This window comes from Cryptomeria japonica, chromosome 1 (assembly GCF_030272615.1).
Source record: "Cryptomeria japonica chromosome 1, Sugi_1.0, whole genome shotgun sequence".
Classification (NCBI taxonomy): Eukaryota; Viridiplantae; Streptophyta; class Pinopsida; order Cupressales; family Cupressaceae; genus Cryptomeria; species Cryptomeria japonica.
Window position 1 is genome coordinate 656690910 of NC_081405.1, and position 19365 is coordinate 656710274.

General features: G+C 33.1%; 1 long non-coding RNA gene across 2 annotated transcripts; it reads left to right on the forward strand.

Moving 5' to 3' along the window:
- The first annotated feature begins 2454 nt into the window (after positions 1–2454).
- LOC131050408 (uncharacterized) lies at positions 2455–15168 on the forward strand. Of its 2 annotated transcripts, XR_009106943.2 has the most exons (6): positions 2455–2813; positions 3185–3249; positions 3931–4066; positions 4368–4477; positions 10918–10997; positions 14730–15168. It is a non-coding gene; the product is annotated as an uncharacterized LOC131050408 (long non-coding RNA). The 2 variants fall into 2 exon arrangements; XR_009106942.2 differs by lacking the exon at positions 2455–2813 and having other exon boundaries at positions 2820–3249.
- The last annotated feature ends 4197 nt before the right edge of the window (positions 15169–19365 follow it).

The window sequence follows — 19365 nt, forward strand, 5'->3', positions numbered from 1 at the left end:
GCATTTGTGTCATCTTCCTATCTAACCGGTATGTGTGTTTTATGTTAGATCTGTTAATCGGTATATATACATAGGATAGAAAAGGAAAAAGTTTGGAAACCACTGATTCACCCTCCCTCTCAGTGGCATCTTGTGTTCAATAGGATATGGGTAAAATTATCTATTACCTTTTCATTAAATCTAGAAGAGTTCCTAGAATTGGGAATTAACAAATAAGGCAGTAAGACCTCTAGTTTCTAAATGGGTTAGAATTTAAAGGATTTAGAAAATATGTTGGGATATGGGGTAGCTTTCACGAAATGCTTTTTAGTGAGTGCTATTATTTTGGAATTACGTTATTGAATTTATTCCAACATGGGCTTTATTTCAGAATATCAATTATCCATATTGTAGAATGCAAATATGTCATAGTAAGATGGCTAGGGAATTCTATGTTGTATACATTGATTATCACTATTTTTTTCATGCATAAGTGCATTAGTTGGGCTGATCGAGTGATGTCCCATGATATGTTAGGTAATGGAAAAACATATTAATTATGCTATGCATGAGCACATAGGTTTTCTTATTGTTAATAATTCACATTTTGAATCATGCATGTTTGGCCACACACTGCTAGATCCTTTTGAGATGGGTCGGGCATGGGGAAGTGTAATGCTTCATGGTAGGGTGGATATCACCCTAATGTTTCTCTCTCTCTAGCTTTATCTCTTTCTCTCTTACTTCAATTTATAGTAAATAAATATAGAAGAAATGTTATAATATAGATGTTAACACATCTTGCGATCTACTTGTTAAAAGTAGACGACCTTTACTTATTTTTTATATTGTCATTTATAATTATGACTTCATTATGGTAAAGCATGGCTACTATAATTAGATAGGTTGCACATCTTGGAAAAATGGTTCGCGGTGTGTGTTCTTTGATTTATACATAATTTTTTGTTTTGTTTTAAAGTTATGATATAGCATTATAAATAGACTTGTGTTAATGGTATTGGATGTAGAACCATTTTATATGTTATGAGAAAGAAATATGTCAAATTTTGTGACTCTTAATTACATGCTTTATTCATTAATTATTGTATTATTGTTGGTGCTTATTGGGTAGTTTCTACATCCAAATTAAAGATGCAAGTATGCTTCTCCACCACGACCCCTAGTTCAAAATTTTTGGGGATATCGTTCGGCCATGGTATGCCCACACTCGGTTTAGCAATCACCACTATATCTGTGTCATCTAATAAAAATTATGGCTTGAAAACAAGCCTCAACAGAAGTAGAGTCTCCACTTTGGGTTCTCCAAGGTTAAACAACTATGTAAGAAAACGTGAGGCAATATCTGCATTTAGTCTATATTTGTTCGTTGTAGTCAAGAAATCTCTACCTAAGACCATTTGAATGGCTTCCATAGATAACATAGTTTGAGGGATACATACCATTTGGAAGCATTTGGTCTAAAATGTATCCCAAAAAGGCCATTTGTCTCTTATTGCTCCTTAGACATATTGGCGTCTCCATTTTTAATAATTGTTGTTGACAACTGAATCCCACTCCAACAAACTTATAGAGAGGCCATAGTCATTTTGCTTTAGCAACCCTAGGAGGTAGCGGAAATTTCCTTCATTGATTTTTCCTTTCATTGTTCTTTAGAACGCCATGCTTATAGTGTCACTAATGTGCAAACAAGTTGGGTTTCTATCCTTCATCAAAACTTGAATTATAGAGCAAGTGTTCGCACTTCAAATGGGAGAGAACCACAAATACAACATCCACTTGCATCCTTGATCCTCACAAAATTAAATTCATTATGCACTTCCTCCCTGTCAATGGCCATGTTTGCTAGCTTGTTAGCCTCCCTATTTGCCCCATGGTTAGTGTGATTGATGGTGAAGGCACAAAAGAATTTTAACAAAGCGAGAGCTCTGTCAATAAGTGCTTTGAGTTGTCAATTAGCCAATGTCCCCATTCTAACTACATTCACCACTATTGAGTCATCTCATTCAATCTCAAAAGTTTTGATATCGAGGTCTTTACATAAAAATAAACCCCAAATTAGTGCCTTGAGTTGGACAACATTATTTGTATTCTCCTCCAAAGATACAACCAAATGACAATTATATTATATATTAGTTATATATTATATTTAATTTTTAGTATATAAAAATATAATTTAAACATAAATTTTATACATAAAACATAAATAATAATATAATATATTATATTATACTATATTATATTTATATTTAATTATGTATATTATATAATGAAATTGAATATAATTCACATTTATATTCTATAAATTAAAAAACATAAAAAATATTAAACATAGAATATAAATAACATAAACAAATTAAAAAAACAAAAACAAAAAAAAACAAAAAAAAAACATAAAATAAAATAAAAATAATAGTGAAAAATAAATTTTATAAGAAATAATAAACTCATGGAAGGGTTGAAGCGGAACCCACTGATATGGCGAAATATGATTCAATGCTGCCAAATATTTCAAAACCCTAGCGAGGAAGATTTGCAAACTGGGGAGTTTCAAATTCTGATTCCGACTCGAGAAAAATCACCAGCAGTTCCTTTCAACGGCGATCCATTTAAATTTCAAATTTGAAAGAATCTTTGAAATTTGAAAGAGTTTTTGAAATTTGAAAGAAAAGGGAAAAAAAATGATCCGATGGATGGATTCGAACCACGATCCGTATCAAGCGCCGTATCAAACGCCAATCCGTTGGAAACCTAGCCGTTGAGTGATGTGTGAAAACCAATAGAAAATTCAAATTTCGTGGAGCGTGGAAAAGCATGTGAGTTAAGATTATAACCCTCGGCATATGTCAGACATTTGTTTTTGTCTTCTGCCCATGCTTTGTTCGTCTTTTGGTTATTTCTTTCATTATTTATTTTTTCTCAGCATAGTGCTTGTTCAATGATTTGTTCTTTTTTCTCAGCATAGTGCTTGTTCAATGATTTGTTCTGCATTTTTGTTTTTTGTTTTTTGTGATTTTTTCATTTTCTTGTAAGAGTTTGTTTCTTTTTCCTGTAAGAATTTGTCAACAGTGTGCACACTGGTCTGTCTGTGATTTGATCTGTTATTTATTTATTTTTCACATTTGTGTTTGTCCGTGATTGTTATCTATGTTTTTTTTTAACATTTTATGTGGTGGAGGTTGAAGAGGCAAAGCAGAGGAACAGGTAGGGATCAGGAAATAGCAGCTGAATGAGGGAAAATTGTTCTTCTAGGTAATTCTTATCATACATTTTCTTTGCTTATTTTTTTCTTATATTTATGTCGTGGTAGAGGCACAGTAGAAAATTTGTTTACCCTGCAGAATGAAAACAGAGCAGAGGTAGAGTAGAGGAATCACAGAGGTAGACAGAGAGGCAGAGTAGAGGAATCATAGATCTTCCTATGAAAATGAATGGATTGTTTGTCCTGCCTAGATCTCCCTTTAACTTATCCTTACTTAAAAACTAATGGATTGTTTGCCCCACCTGAATGAATAGGAATTGCAGATTGTTTATAAATGGACAATTGATTGTATTAAGAAAAATAATAATAATAAAATTAGCCATCCACCTTGAAGCTGTGAGACCTGGTTTATTTATCCTTAGTATTTTTATCTTTATTGCTTTTAGTGTGGTTTGCCTACTCTCCATGGTGTTATGATGACAGTGGTGGGCATTACATGTTAGATATTTGATATAATTTAACGTAATATTCATTGGTTATTTTTTAATCTTAGTACAATTTAATGTTTAGAATATAAATTTATAGATAAAATGTTTTAGATTTGACCACTTCAAAGGATGTTTTTTCCTTGATATGTAAGTTTTTATGTTGTGTTTTATTTTTCTTGGAAACAAATGTTTTGGCTTGTTTTAATTTCTATTAGATTGACCCATGTTTACATTTATATTCAGTCGTTCATGCCACTGAATGGATTCATTGGTGGGTCCATTTCTCAAAGGAGACCTTGCTAAGAACTTCATGACTCCTTCGGAACCTACTCAGAGGCAACTGACTACCGAGGATCACTGAGCTGCATCATCACCATAGGTTTTTCCTTTTTCCCTTTGTTTTCCTATTTAAAAGTTGTTGAAGATAACTTAGTCTAGAAGTCGAGATAAAGGAGGACAGTGAATATTCTTTTAGTTGTCTCTTAAAGCCTTGCTTTAACTTCTCTTCCTAGTTGTAGATGTGCACAATCTGATTATAGATATTTTCTAGCTGTTGTCATGAAGGTTTGTATTTTCTTCCATCCTGTCTTATACTTACCATTTTATTTCTATTTATAAAAAATTTCAGGTCATATATCTTATATACTGACCATTTTATTTCTATTTAAAAAAAATTTCAGGTCATATATCTTATGGAGACTATTGTTGCAGAATAGTACAGTAGTTTTTGTCGATATTTCTTGCTGCAAATGCAAGAATAAAGTTATGAAGATTGCTGCAGATATCCCAGGTAAGGCATTCCATAGTTTCAGCAGCAGAATTCTTAACGGCTAAATTCTTGCTGATAAATTATTCCCTCAAACTTTACTTCCTATTAGATTGGGATATATAAATTGGAGTGTCTGACTTGCAACACTTTTGATCTTTTGGCGTGTATATATAATTACATGTTTCTCAGTGATTTGGCATATAAATATTACAGTAGAGTCTATAAAATTTGATGGATCTACAAACACTCTCACTGTGATTGGAAAAGCGGATCTTGTAGAAGTTACTACAAAAATAAGAATGCCTTATAGAACTATTTAAATTTTTTAATTTAAGCAAGCTCTTAAAGAAGAAAGAATAATAACCATAAAGGCTTTAACAAGTCTTGGCATGAGCCTGCTTGAAATCATATCTGGTTGACGAAATCAAGAGACGAATGTGGAAACCATCACAGATTATTTGATCAAAACTTAACCTACATAAAAAGACTTTTACTTTTAAATGGAAATTTTGTCTAAGGCCCTGTTTGAGATCTATTTGTCTGATACAAAACTAAAGATTTCCTAGCTGAACCTCTCTTACCTCTAATGACTTTTTCTTTAGGTTGGAGTTTTGTCAAGGCCCTGTTTGAGATCCTTTTATCTGTTAAGAAACTAAAGATTCATTAATAGCCTTTTTCTATCTAATACCATGGGGATTTATTTCTGGCTAACAAGCCTTGCTAGAAAATTTAATCCATAGTTTGTGTTTGGATGATTTGTTGAACTTGTAATTTTTTCGTTTCCTTTTAGCAGCTCAACTATAGATTATATGAACTAGAAGATTACGGTTTCAAAATTGATTCCTCACATATGCACATTCTTTTGTATGTGCTTTTGTATGAGTGGATACAAACAAAATCCATAGTTGCCTCCAACATTGACAAGAGTATCAACACCATCAAAACCATCATAAGAATTTAGAAGGGTCTTTATAAAAGGAACAGAATTTTTTCCACGAGCTCATTAGAATCACCTTCATTTGCATAAAATTCATAAGCAAGATTTTCCAAGAACTCGTTTGAAGAGCTCCTGTGTAGGGTACAGTACAACTACATGCAACATAGGTTAGGCTTTAAGCAATGTCTTTTGACAGTTCTACAGTATATAGGACCCATATGATAGACCCATCTCATCCTTAGCCAGAGTATTTGCCACCTATGTTAGGCTGTAAAATCTCTGAGAAACTCCATTAGAGTCTATGAAACAATCTCCTTGAATATATTATAACCTGCAAGCATTCTCATTATTCTCTGTAGATTTTTCAGAGGAGGATTTTTCTACTGTGGGTATTTTGGTGATATGCAGTGCTCTTATGTATCACAATTATGTTTTATGGATTGCAAAGTTGGGATGTTCTATGGCAGTGACTATCATACAAACTTTGTCCTGCAAAAGGTGGAAGAAAAGAACAAGGATCATCTCCTTTACTACTATACTGAGAAACTACCTATAGTTCTTGTGCTCATCAACACCGATCCCCTATTTTGGCTTAGAGTGGATCATTAGCATAGAGTGCAAAATTTTCACCAATTTCAACTAATATCACAACACCAACAAAAATCTACCTTTGAGAATAAGTTCTTGCGTACATCTTTGAAGAATAGAGAAGGCTAGTGGAACAATAATAATGTTCATTTCGAGAGTGAGAATGTATAAAAGAGTTCGTGTGTATTGGAGGTCATCCTGAAAGAAAAAAAATCAGACATAATAGGCCTTTTTACATATAAATTCATGAAAAATCAGCCCAGAAGAAGCTGAAACACCATTGAATATGATAGTACAGGAAGCCAACATGAATAGTGTCTAAATTTCTGTAGCATCAAAAGAATGTATCATGTTAAATTCAAGGTTGTAAATTTTGGGGGCCAATTAGGAGCTCAAATTTGGCTATTTTAAGGCAAAAAGATAGAAACAGATCTCTTGGAAAGCAATCGCAGGCTGAACTGCACAAGTTCACAAATGTCAAAAAAACAATAATGTATGTTGTTAATTGACCATTGGATGGTATGTCGGACTTAATAAGGAATTTCCCATTTACCATTCAGCGTGAGTCTTGGGAAACAAAACATAGTGCACATCATCAAGCTCATTTCCACAGAGGAGTATCATGGGTAAATTTCATAAGAAGGATATAACCTATTTGAACATGACAAGCTACCTCAAAAAGCATCCAGAAGTTGAGAAGCATCAAAATAGGCACTGTTAATTGAGAATTTAAATTTTGGGTTTAAAAATAGTTTAGGTATTGAGTATCAAAGAGAAACCCAAATCAAGTTTGTTGGCAACACAAATATCACCCAATGTAAGGATATATTTACATCAAAATTGTGAAGGATGATAGAGAGCTCTAGCTATTGAGCATCTTACACTGTCTGAGGATGTGTAAAATTAGACATTATCATTTAGAGAGAATCTTGAGCAGCACAAAAATCAGACATAAGTGGCTACAGTAATTCTGTTTTGTTTGCTTATAGTGGATATTTAGCTATGATATGCATTTAACACAGCTGTGTACTGTGCATAAATGACTATCATTGCATAAACTTCATAGGCTAAAATATTGTCAACCTAATTTAAATTTACAATCTTAGGAAGCAACATTAGCAAGACCCAGAAACAACATGGACCAAAATACCGGTAATGTTATATATATGTAAAGTTGTAAATTTTGCAAAAGGGGCTTTGACATAGTAATATAAAGTACATTATATGACACTCAAGAGCTAAATTTGCATTCAAGAGCGGAATAAAATCAAAATGTTCATTATATCATAGTCAAAGTTGTAAATTTTCATAATGGGGAATTGATATGGAAGCAAGGTGGAATCAATATGTACATTGTATAATACTCAAAAGTTGTATGTTCTGCCAAATGGACCTCAAAAGAAGAATATAATTAAAATATACATTATAGTATACATCACTGCAGCTTTCGTCATGCTGAGGTCTTATGTTAGAATTGTTAAACAATTTCAATCCATCTGTCTTTTCATTGACTGGTGTTATGGCCAGGTAAACCAGTGTCTTTGAAGCTCAAAAATCATAGCCCACCTGGAGAGTTTATTCCATCTTGTTGCTGCTTTTGGGATTGTGGTGACTGTACCTTATGGATAGGCTTGCCAAACAGTAGAAAGGATGTGGTCTTAGGGGTTGAACTACCAGTATACTTGCCACCTTTTTGCTTGCTTTGTGATGAATTTGCCATGGTCAGTGAACAAGAGAGACTATTATGCACCTTTGATTGTTCAAGAGAAAAGATCCCCATATTGAGATCCGTGGAAACAAGATTCATAGCCCCTAGATCGTGGTGGTGTAGGTTGTCTAAAAATAACTTGGATAGGATTTTTTTTTTTTATGGCTCCCTCCATCCCTGCAGGTATGTTTTTTGAAAGACTGTGCCAGGACTTTATTTGCCCTAGCACATTATTGGTGAGTGGGGCATTTGGAGTTCCATGATTCCTCCATGGCCCTCAACATGAAACTAGTTCAAATTTAGCAGGGGTTCTTACACGATGAGGACGATGACAGTACCCACTCGTGAACCTTTATAAAGTGTTTCAATAGGAATTTCGCTGATGCATGATTTCTTCATCTCACTCTTGATCATTGCATGTATCTGGTATGCATTGGATTGGCCATCGTGAAATAGTTTGACAAGTAGTTAGATATATATTGATTTTTGATGATAGGGCTTAGGCACAACAATTTTATATGAAAGGGCATGCAAAACCCAAATAAAGCTACTTTGGTATCAATGCATTAATTTGGGGTCCATAGTCGATATCCTAGTAAACAACCCTTTGGATGAAAATCTAAATGAGTTATGGCTTATGCAGAAGCCTACTAGTAGAATAAAAGAGAACAAAGAAAAATCTAGAACTAAACAAGGTATTTTGTTTACCCATCTATTATGCGTATGGTATATCCTTGAGATGTTAACTTTTATGATCAGATTAATAGCAATTAGGAAAATCAACACAGTGAACAAAGAACACAACAAGATACCCCGAGAAAACCTTCCAACTTGAAGGTGAAAAACCCAGCAACAAAGGTCTTTGAATATATTTATCAAATACAAATATCTCTTTACAAATTGCTTCTCTCCTTGAAGCTATATGAATAGATCAACTCACCATATATGGTTGTATATGCAGTCTGAAATGATCTCAGGTATTCAAATTGTCAAGGAATGATCTGAAAAACTCTTCAATCTGACTTGCATACGAAGTGCAATTTGCTGATGAAATGATCCGATCTGCTGTAGGATGGATTCGCTATGCTGAAGGATGAATTCGCTCTGCCAAAGTGTGTTTGATCTGCTTATTGTGTGTTATGATTCGATGCCCATGAATGGAGATTCGATCTCCTTTAAATACATCGCAAGTGCCCCTTTACCAAGGGTCGACACTCTCCCGAGCAACACGTCTCAAGGCAAGGGAGGGCGGACTTCCAAGTCGTCCTCATAAGATAACCGATTATAATTAAAGCAAGACGTATATGCTAACTGGCATATGTTAAATCCTTAATTATGTTTAACATAAATGTAAATAAATCAAACCTATAAATGTCTAAGGCCGATAGGCCAATGAGACATTTATATTAGCTATGTCGGCCTGAAGGAATCCGAGAAAGGTGTATGGTCGATTATTTTCTGTTTATGTTGTCTAAACTATGTTATAGAGATATGTATATATGGTTTACAAGGATTCATGTCATGAAAGCCAAGGGTTGCTAGGAAATCGAATCATCTCCAGAAGAAGTGGAACTATTTCCTATGTTAGACTCCTATATTCTCTAGTGGTTGTCTATTTGAACTAATTGCTAGCATATCTTGATGAGTTGGCATATTGTGAGCCTCATAAGAGCTGCCTTGGTCGCCATATTGACTAGTCTGTTTGAAGACTATAGAGTGATAGTCTTGATGCTGAAATAAGGAACTTTGTGAACTGGACTTTGTGGTTTTAGAAGGTTTAATGGACTGTGATGTCCCCATCTAAACCTGATAATACCCAGTCTAAAATAGAATTTAATAATAAATAATAATACAATTATAATATAAAATATATATAATCAAATAAATTTTACAATATTATTATTGACAAAATAACAATATAAATATTATAATAATACATTATTGCAAAAATAATAAATACTGCAAGCAATAATTAGATCTGAAATAAAGTATTAATATTCAGTCTACTGTACATCCTGGACCCACCAGCTTGAAAACAATACTTTAGATTGTTAATTGTTCACCACCGAATTATATTATGGAACATTAAAGATAATTTTTCCTAAGTCCCTGCCTTCAGCAAACAACAAATCAGGGGATGTCAGAATGTCAGAATGGTGTCAGTTTTGGTCCCATAAAACAATAATCTCTCTCTTCACTGTTAGTGATTGAGGTTATTACCGGAATAGTTACATTGCTAAATCAGACTTAGCAATTTTCTTGAATTTCAGTCTTATTAACAAACAATCATAATATCAGACCCTCTTTGACAGAGAATTCAGATCAGTATTAATCCCGCTATGCCTATTAAAATATACATATATGTTCAAATGTCAAACCATTACTAAAATAATTATTTCTTTAAGCGAACTGAAAGTCAATTTTCCGTATTTGCAAACTTTAGTATTGCCCAATCTAGGAGCTTTCTTTGAGCTATGTTTGAAATTGCAAATTGTTTGGTTGAGGCATCTTTATTTTTCAACTGTATTATCTATTTGCAAAGTGCATTGTGCTGCTGTTGATGCATGTGTGACATGTGCTAGTGAGTGAATATGGGATGTACTTTGGTCTGCCATGGACTTGAGCAGTAGCCTCATAGTTGCCACCAAACATGAGGATGGCCTGGGTGTCACTACAAGCACCTTTTTAGTTAATCCTCCTAGATCATTTCTTATTTGTATTCTTCACCTTGATTCCTGACCTTAATAATTTAACAACATGGTGTCTTTGTTTTAAACAAAGGTCAGCAAGCTAGTGAGACAAATTCCAATTATTTGAGACTATAGTGTAATGAAGACTAACTTTTACTAATATTATGTGTTCTTTGCCAGCTTTCTCTAGTAAGCTAAAAAGTTCTGATTCCTTGACTATGTTATTTATTCTAATAGTTACATCTGATGATATGAGCAGTTATAACACCTTTTTGGTAGGAGCGCATAGCCATATTTATGCAATTATATATATTTTTAGGAAATTCTTCATGTAAACTTCCTAATTAAAATTTGGGTCATTTTCTTATATAAATGAGAACTTGAAAATATTCCTATGGTACTTTCATGGTTAACATAGATTTATGTTCATTATAGTTAGTTCCTATATTGTAGAAATGTCTCACAATCTGCATGCCATCCATATTGTGCTTCCTTCCATTAAGGAAGTCTAATAAAATATTATTTTTGCTCATTATAGGTTGCTTCCAGTGCACTAGGCCTGGGGCCTCACCATGCTATGCAAATAACTGAGTGATTATACACACGAGGCTACATAAGGTGTGTTGATTGTCCATGTTGATATTTATATGGTCAAATTATATTTCATAGAATCATATACAATCAATTTAACTATTGATCACCAAATTTTCTTCTGCATGGCTGTTTTATTTGTTAGATATTTGAGGTTACCACAGTCCAAATATTTAGAAAAGAAGCTTTGAAAACAACTGTGTAAATATTTAGAAAATAAGCTTTTAAAACAACTGTGTAAATTGAGGTTACCACAGTCCAAATTTTTCATTCTTCTCTTATCAATACATACAGATTCTTCAAGATTCATCTCTTTATGAAGACTCTTGGTAACATGTATGATGGTAGCATTTGTTTTGGTGAGGACAATTTGCAGATGTCCTTTGGAATGGGCCTAGGCTAGGGGATTGACAGGAAAATCGAGGTTGAGGTTTTAAAGAGGATTAGCAATAGGAGCTGTTGGAGGGGCATCATTGGACTCCTTGTGTCAAGAATTCTGATCTACAGTTGGGGTTTCATTAAGGACCATTTCAGGGTGTTTCTTTTGGAAATAGAGAGTGTAAGGATGATACTCTAGGGAGGCAAGACTTGAATGCAAACTTTTTGTAATAAGATGTTGGAATAGGTCCCGAGGAGAAAGGAATTTTGTAGGCCTTATATAATCTCCATCACATCTGTAATTATTGATAGCATCTGAATTACCCTTATAAGGGAAGAAAGTTTATTACATGGGCCATGAAACAAAGACTTTATCAATGGGTTTGTGGGGTTCCTCTTCCTCCAGATTAATGGTATGACGTTGTTTGTTGGATGCTGCACATTTCGCTAGAGTTTTAGAGAATTCCATGTCAAACCTTAAGAGGTGAACTAGGATGTTGGAGGCACATTTCGAGAGTGAGAATGTATAGAAGAGTTCATGTGTATTGGAGATCATCCTGAGAAAGAAAACAAATCAGACATAATAGGCCTTTTTCAATATAAATTCATAAAAAATCAGTCCAGAAGAAGTTGAAACACCGTTGAATATGGTACAGGAAGCAAACATGAATAGTGTCTAAATTCCTGTAGCATCAAAAGAATGTCTAAATTTGGCTACTTTAAGGCAAAAAGATAGAAACAGATCGTTTGGAAAGCAATCTCAGTCCGAACTGCACAAGTTCACAAATGTCAAAAAAACAATAATGTATGTTTTTAATTAACCATTGGATGGTATGTCTGAGTTTATAAGGAATTTCCCATTTTACCATTCAGTGTGAGCCTTGAGAAACAGAACATAGTGCACATCATCAAGCTCATTTCCACAGAGGAGTATCATGGGTAAATTTCATAAGAAGGATATAACCTTATTGAACGTGACAAGCTACCTCAAAAAGAATCCAGAAGCTGAGAAGCATCAAAATAGGCACTGTTAATTGAGAATTTAAATTTTGGGTTCAAAAATAGTTTAGGCATTGAGTATCAAAGAGAAACTCAAATCAAGTCTGTTGGCAACACACATATCATCAAATGTAAGGATATATTTACATAAAAATATTGAAGGATGATAGAGAGCTCTAGCTATTGAGCATCTTACAATGTCCAAGGATGTTTAAATTAGACATAATTGTTTAGAGAGAATCTTGAGCAGCACAAAAATTAGACATAAGTGGCTACAGTAAGTCCGGTGTGTATATTTAGCTATGTCATGCATTTAACACAACTGTGTACTGTGCATAAATGACTATCATTGCAAAAACTTCATAGGCTGAAATATTGTCAACCTAATTTAAATTTACAAACCTTAGGAAAGAACACTAGCAAAACCCAAAAACAATGTATACCAAAATACATGTTATATTATAGAATTAAAATGGACCTCATAAGAAGAATGGAATTAAAATATACATTATATTATGCATCACTACAACTTTCGTCGTGCTGAGGTCTTATGCTAGAATTGTTAAAAAAATTCAATCTGTCTTTTCAATGAATGGTCGTAAGGCCAGGTAAACCAGTGTCTCTGAAGCTCAAAAATCCCAGCCCACCTGCAGAGTTTATTCCATCTTGTTGCTGCTTTTGGGATTGTGGTGATTGTACCTTATGAATAGGCTTCCCTAACATCAAAAAGGATGTGGTCTCAGGGGTTGAACTACCAGTATACTTGCCACTTTTTTGCTTGCTTTGTGATGAATTCCCCATGGTCAGTGAACAAGAGAGACTTTTCTGCACCTTTAATTGTTCAAGAGAAAAGCTCCCCATATTGAGATATGTGGAAACAGGAGCCATAGCCCCTAGATCGTGGTGGTGCAGTTTATCTAAAAATAACATGGATAGGATTTTTTTTATTGATGTCTGAGAAACCAATCCATAAATAATATCATGTCAGGCTCCTTCCATGCCTGCAGGTACGTTGTTTGAAAGACTGTGCCATGACTTTATTTGCCCTAGCACATTATTGGTGAGAGTGGCCATTTGGAGTCCTATGATTCCTCAATGGCCTCAATATGAAACTCAGGAGGCTATGTAACTCGAAGCTTCCTTTCAAGGAGTATAAAAGGTGTCATCTGGGTGGTAGGTATGTTGGAAACAAATTCCAACTATGGACTAACTCGTTTCACATTTTGTAACAAATCAAGCTCATCCCATGCCACCTATTTCACAAACATCCAAGTTGTGAGAACATAGAAGTATCAAAAAGTAGAGGTCAGAACTACTAATTTGTTCTGCATCAACACTTCCCATTTCTACGTATTTTAATCTAAATTCCCAGGGGGAAGCCAAAAGAAATATGATAGGTTCTGAAAATGATGATTTTCGGCAGTCAATTATACAACACACAAAATCCAATTTTGATAATATCTATTCCTGGCATGTGACTTGGTAAAACCTTCAGACAAGATTAGACCAGTTACTATTTAAATTACTTGTGCCATACTTGCTTTAGGTCAAAAATACGTTGAGAAGAATAAATTGGAAGAACATAGGGTGTATGTTATATCAAATTTTTTATGTGATTGGTTTTAACATTCTAAGTAAATTTTGAAAATATTGTGCTGCTAGTTGAATTACTTGTGTCATATTTGCTTTAGGTCAAAAATACGTTGAGAAGAGTAAATTGGAAGAACATAGGGTGTATGTTATATCAATTTTTTTATGTGATTGGTTTTAACATTTTAAGTAAATTTTGAAAATATTGTGTTGGATGGGTTTGCAGTATTGTCCCTCTTTTTTCTCCAAAGCCTGACTCAATTGTTGGTGCTTCAGCTACAGTAGTAATTCCCGTGTGTTGGCTTAGAGTGGATCACTAGCTACGAAGTTCATCTAACACAACTGTATGGTGTGCATAAATGACTATCACTGCATGAACTTCATAGGGTGAAATATGTTGAAAGTTGTAGATTTTGCAAAAGGGGCTTTGATTACACTCAAGATCTAAATTTATCTTTCAACAACAGAATCAAAACAAAATGTTCATTATATCAGTCAAAGTTGTAAATTTTGCCAATGGGGAATTGATACACAATTAAACAATAGTTAAAGTTGTTCTTTATATCTTAGTCAGAGTTGTAAAGCAGAACAAAATTAAACTATACATTATATTATACTCAGCAAAGCATATCATTTAATGATATCAGATTTCCACAATCCATGTTTTTTATTCCTCAAACAGTTGTAAAATGTGTGGATCTTTCAACATCCTAAATTTCATTTTTTGAATTGAAGATTATTTGCATTTATCATTTTTATGTTGACTAATGGATGGCTAAATTGGTATGACAGGATGGCAGACAGCAAGCTCACAGCCCTTCTCTGCATGTTGCAGCTAAAAAACTCCAGTTTGATAAAAATGGTCCTAAAGCGGGTTGCTCAACTTTTTGAATTAGTTGTTTATTCAACATGATGTATAAATAGCAAGGGATGGGATTAGGCTTGCACCATTTTTTGAGTTATATTTTGATCAAGCATTGCCTTGGTAGCATTGTAACATGGACAAATATAGTGTTTAATAAAAGAAATTATTGGAAGGGGTTTTTAACCCCCCTTCTAAAGACTGAAAGGAATAATCACTGGCCATGGTTATTCCTTGAGGTTATGTGTTCTGACAACTTAAAGAATGGTTGATAGGCCAAAAACCATTCTTTGAGGTTTGTGTCTTGTTTTCTTTTCTTCTTTTTTGATTAGATTAATTTTTATATAATAATTTATTAATTTTGATTTCAATTGAAATAAAAAATCACAATTTTGGAACTAAATTTATGATTTACTCACAACATCCCTTCCTAAATGTTATATGAATCATTTATAAATAAGTGCATAAAGGATAATTAGAAATAACTATTACAAAAGCAAAAAAAATATTCACTTTATGAATGCAATTCACACTACATCACTATGCCGTTAAAAATTGTTGTCACATAAATGACTTAAAACCAATCATGAGTGCGTTTACAAAAATATCATTTAAAGAGCATCATGAACTCGTTTTACTAATGCATTTCACATAACGATGTTACCAAATTATAACAAAATATGTAATTTGACTCGACAATAAATAATAAAATATGACAACTTAACATAAACATCACATTTAATTTGCATATTTAAAACTACGTAAATAATTTTTATCATAAATAAAATAAAACATGTGATGTGTCGTGTTGTGTCGTGTCGTCTTAGGTCCATTAGGGGAGGCCAAACAAGCTTCCACCTTCACGTGGTTGGCCTTGTTAGTAGAGAATATCTGAATAAATATTCTTGAAGCTAAGAGAAGCTTGTATAAATATTTGCATTTAAAACTAAATAATTTTTAAGTTTGAGGTAGATTTTATAATCTATATTAAAATTGGATTTATTTATTTATTATTAAAAAATATTTAATTATTTAATTATTTCATTTTATTAACATATTTAATAATTACTTATTCATGTTTAATCAATAATTTAATTATTTAATTATTAATAATAATGATTTTAATTTTTAATTAAAAATATTTAATATATAATATTTTCAATAATTAGAATTATTTTAATTGTTCACATAATTATTGCACAAATTATAATTTATTAACAATAAACCCTAAACTCTAACCCTAGAACCCCTTAAACCTCGAAACCCTAAATTAAACCCTAATCCCTAAAACCCCTTAAACTCTAAATTATATCCTAAATCGTAGACCTTAAATTTTACCCTAAACCCTAAATACCCAAAACTTTGAATCCCTAAACCCTAGATTCTATGCTAAACCCTAAATTATACCCTAAAACCTAAATAGCCTAAACCTTGAATCCCTAAACCATACCCTAAATCCCTAAACCTTAAAACCTAAATTATACCCTAAATTGTAAACCCTAAATTATACCCTAAACCCTAAATTTATATGCTAAGCCATAAAAACCTAAATTATACCCTAAATCGAAGGTCGCTTTAGGATATACCCTAAAACCCTAAACTAAAATAATACCCTAAACCCTAAATTATACCCTAAATCTTGAATCTGTAAACCCTAAACCATACCCTAAATTATATTATAAACCATACCCTAAATCCCTAAACCTTAAAACCTAAATTATACCCTAAACCTTGAATTATACTCTAAACCCTAAATACCCTAAATCGTAGCTCGCTTTAAGATATACCCTAAAACCCTAAACTAAAATAATACTCTAAACCCTAGATTATATGCTAAACCCTAAACCCTAAATTATACCCTAAGCCCTAGACCCTAAATTATATCCTAAACCATACCCTAAATTATACCCTAACCCCTAGACCCTAAATTATACCCTAAACCATACCCTAAAATATACCCTAAATCCTAAATACCCTAAATTATACCCTAACCCTAAAACCTAAATTAGGGTTTAGGGTTTAGGGTACTAAACCCTAAATTATACCCTAAACCCTACCATATATTATATACTAAACCCTAAACCCTAGATCCTAAATATACCCTAAAATGCATCTCGCTTTAGGATATAATCTAAATATACCCTAAACCCTAAATCCTAAATACCCTAAATTATACCCTAACCCTAAACCCTAAAATAATACCCTAAACCCTAAATTATACCCTAAGCCATAGACCCTAAATTATACCCTAAACCATACCTTAAAATACACCCTAAATCTTAAATACCCTAAATTATACCCTAACCCTAAAACCTAAATTAGGGTTTAGGATATAATTTAGGGTTTAGGGTACTAAACCCTAAATTATACCCTAAACCCTAAACCTTCAATTATACCCTAAACCCTATACCCTAAATATACCTTAAAATGCATCTCGCTTTAGGATATAATCTAAATATACCCTAAACCCTAAATCCTAAATACCCTAAATTATACCCTAACCCTAAACCCTAAACTATACCATAAACCCTAAAATAATGCCCTAAACCCTAAATTAAACCCTAAACCCTAGATTATATGCTAAACCCTAAACCCTAAATTATACCCTAAGCCCTAGACCCTAAATTATACCCTAAACCATACCCTAAAATACAACCCTAAATCCTAAATACCCTAAATTATACCCTAACCCTAAAACCTAAAGTAGGGTTTAGGGTACTAAACCCTAAATACCCTAAACCATAAACCATAAACCATAAATTATACGCTAAACCCTAAACCTTCAATTATACCCTAAACCCTAGACCCTAAATATACCCTAAAATGCATCTCGCTTTAGGATATAATCTAATATACCCTAAACCCTAAATCCTAAATACCCTAAATTATACCCTAACTATACCATAAACCCTAAAATAATACCCTAAACCCTAAATTATAATCTAGGGTTTAGGGTATAATTTAGGGTTTAAATTATATGCTAAACCCGAAAACCCTAAACCCCTCAATTATTATCAAGGATTTAGGGTATAATTTAGGGTTTAGGGTATTATTTTAGGGTTTAGGGTATAATTTAGGGTCTAGGGTTTAGTGTATAATTTAGGGTTTAGCATATATTATACCCTAAACCCTTAAACCCTAAATTATACCCTAACCATATAATTTAGGGTTTAGGGTATTATTTTAGGGTTTATGGTATAGTTTAGGGGTATATCCTAAATCAAGCTGCGATTTAGGGTATATTTAGGTTTTAGGTTATAATTATACCCTAAACCCTTAATTATACCCTAAGCCCTAGACCCTAAATTATACCCTAAACCATACCCGAAAATACACCCTAAATCCTAAATTCCCTAAATTATACACTAACCCTAAAACCTAAATTAGGGTTTAGGGTTTAGGGTACTAAACCCTAAATACCCTAAACCCTAAATTATACACTAAACCCTATCATATATTATATGCTAAATCCTAAACCTTCAATTATACCCTAAACCCTAGACCCTAAAATGCATCTTGCTTTAGGATATAATCTAAATATACCCTAAAACCCTAAACCCTAAATCCTAAATACCCTAAGTTATACCCTAACTCTAAACCCTAAACTATACCATAAACCCTAAAATAATACCCTAAACCCTAAATTAAACCCTAAACCCTAGATTATATGCTAAACCCTAAACCCTAAATTATACCCTAAGCCATAGACCCTAAATTATACCCTAAACCCTAAACCCTAAACCCTAAACCCTAAACCCTAAACCCTAAATTATACGCTAAACCCTAAACCTTCAATTATACCCTAATCCCTAGACCCTAAATATACCTTAAAATGCATCTCGCTTTAGGATATAATCTAAATATACCCTAAACCCTAAATCCTAAATACCCTAAATTATTCCCTAACCCTAAACCCTAAACTATACCATAAACCCTAAAATAATACCCTAAACCCTAAACCCTAGATTATATGCTAAACCCTAAACCCTAAATTATACCCTAAGCCCTAGACCCTAAATTATACCCTAAACCATACCCTAAAATACAACCCTAAATCCTAAATACCCTAAATTATACCCTAACCCTAAAACCTAAATTAGGGTTTAGGGTACTAAACCCTAAATACCCTAAACCATAAACCATAAATTATACGCTAAACCCTAATAAACCTTCAATTATACCCTAAACCCTAGACCCTAAATATACCCTAAAATGCATCTCGCTTTAGGATATAATCTAAATATACCCTAAACCCTAAATCCTAAATACCCTAAATTATACCCTAACTCTAAACCCTAAACTATACCATAAACCCTAAAATAATAACCTAAACCCTAAATTAAACCCTAAACCCTATATTAAACCCTAAACCCTAGACCCTAAATTATAATCTAGGGTTTAGGGTATAATTTAGGGTTTAAATTATACCCTAAACCCTAAATTATACGCTAAACCCTAAAACCCTAAACCCCTTAATTATTATCTAGGGTTTAGGGTATTATTTAGGGTTTAGGGTATTATTTTAGGGTTTAGGGTATAGTTTAGGGTATAATTTAGGGTTAGGGT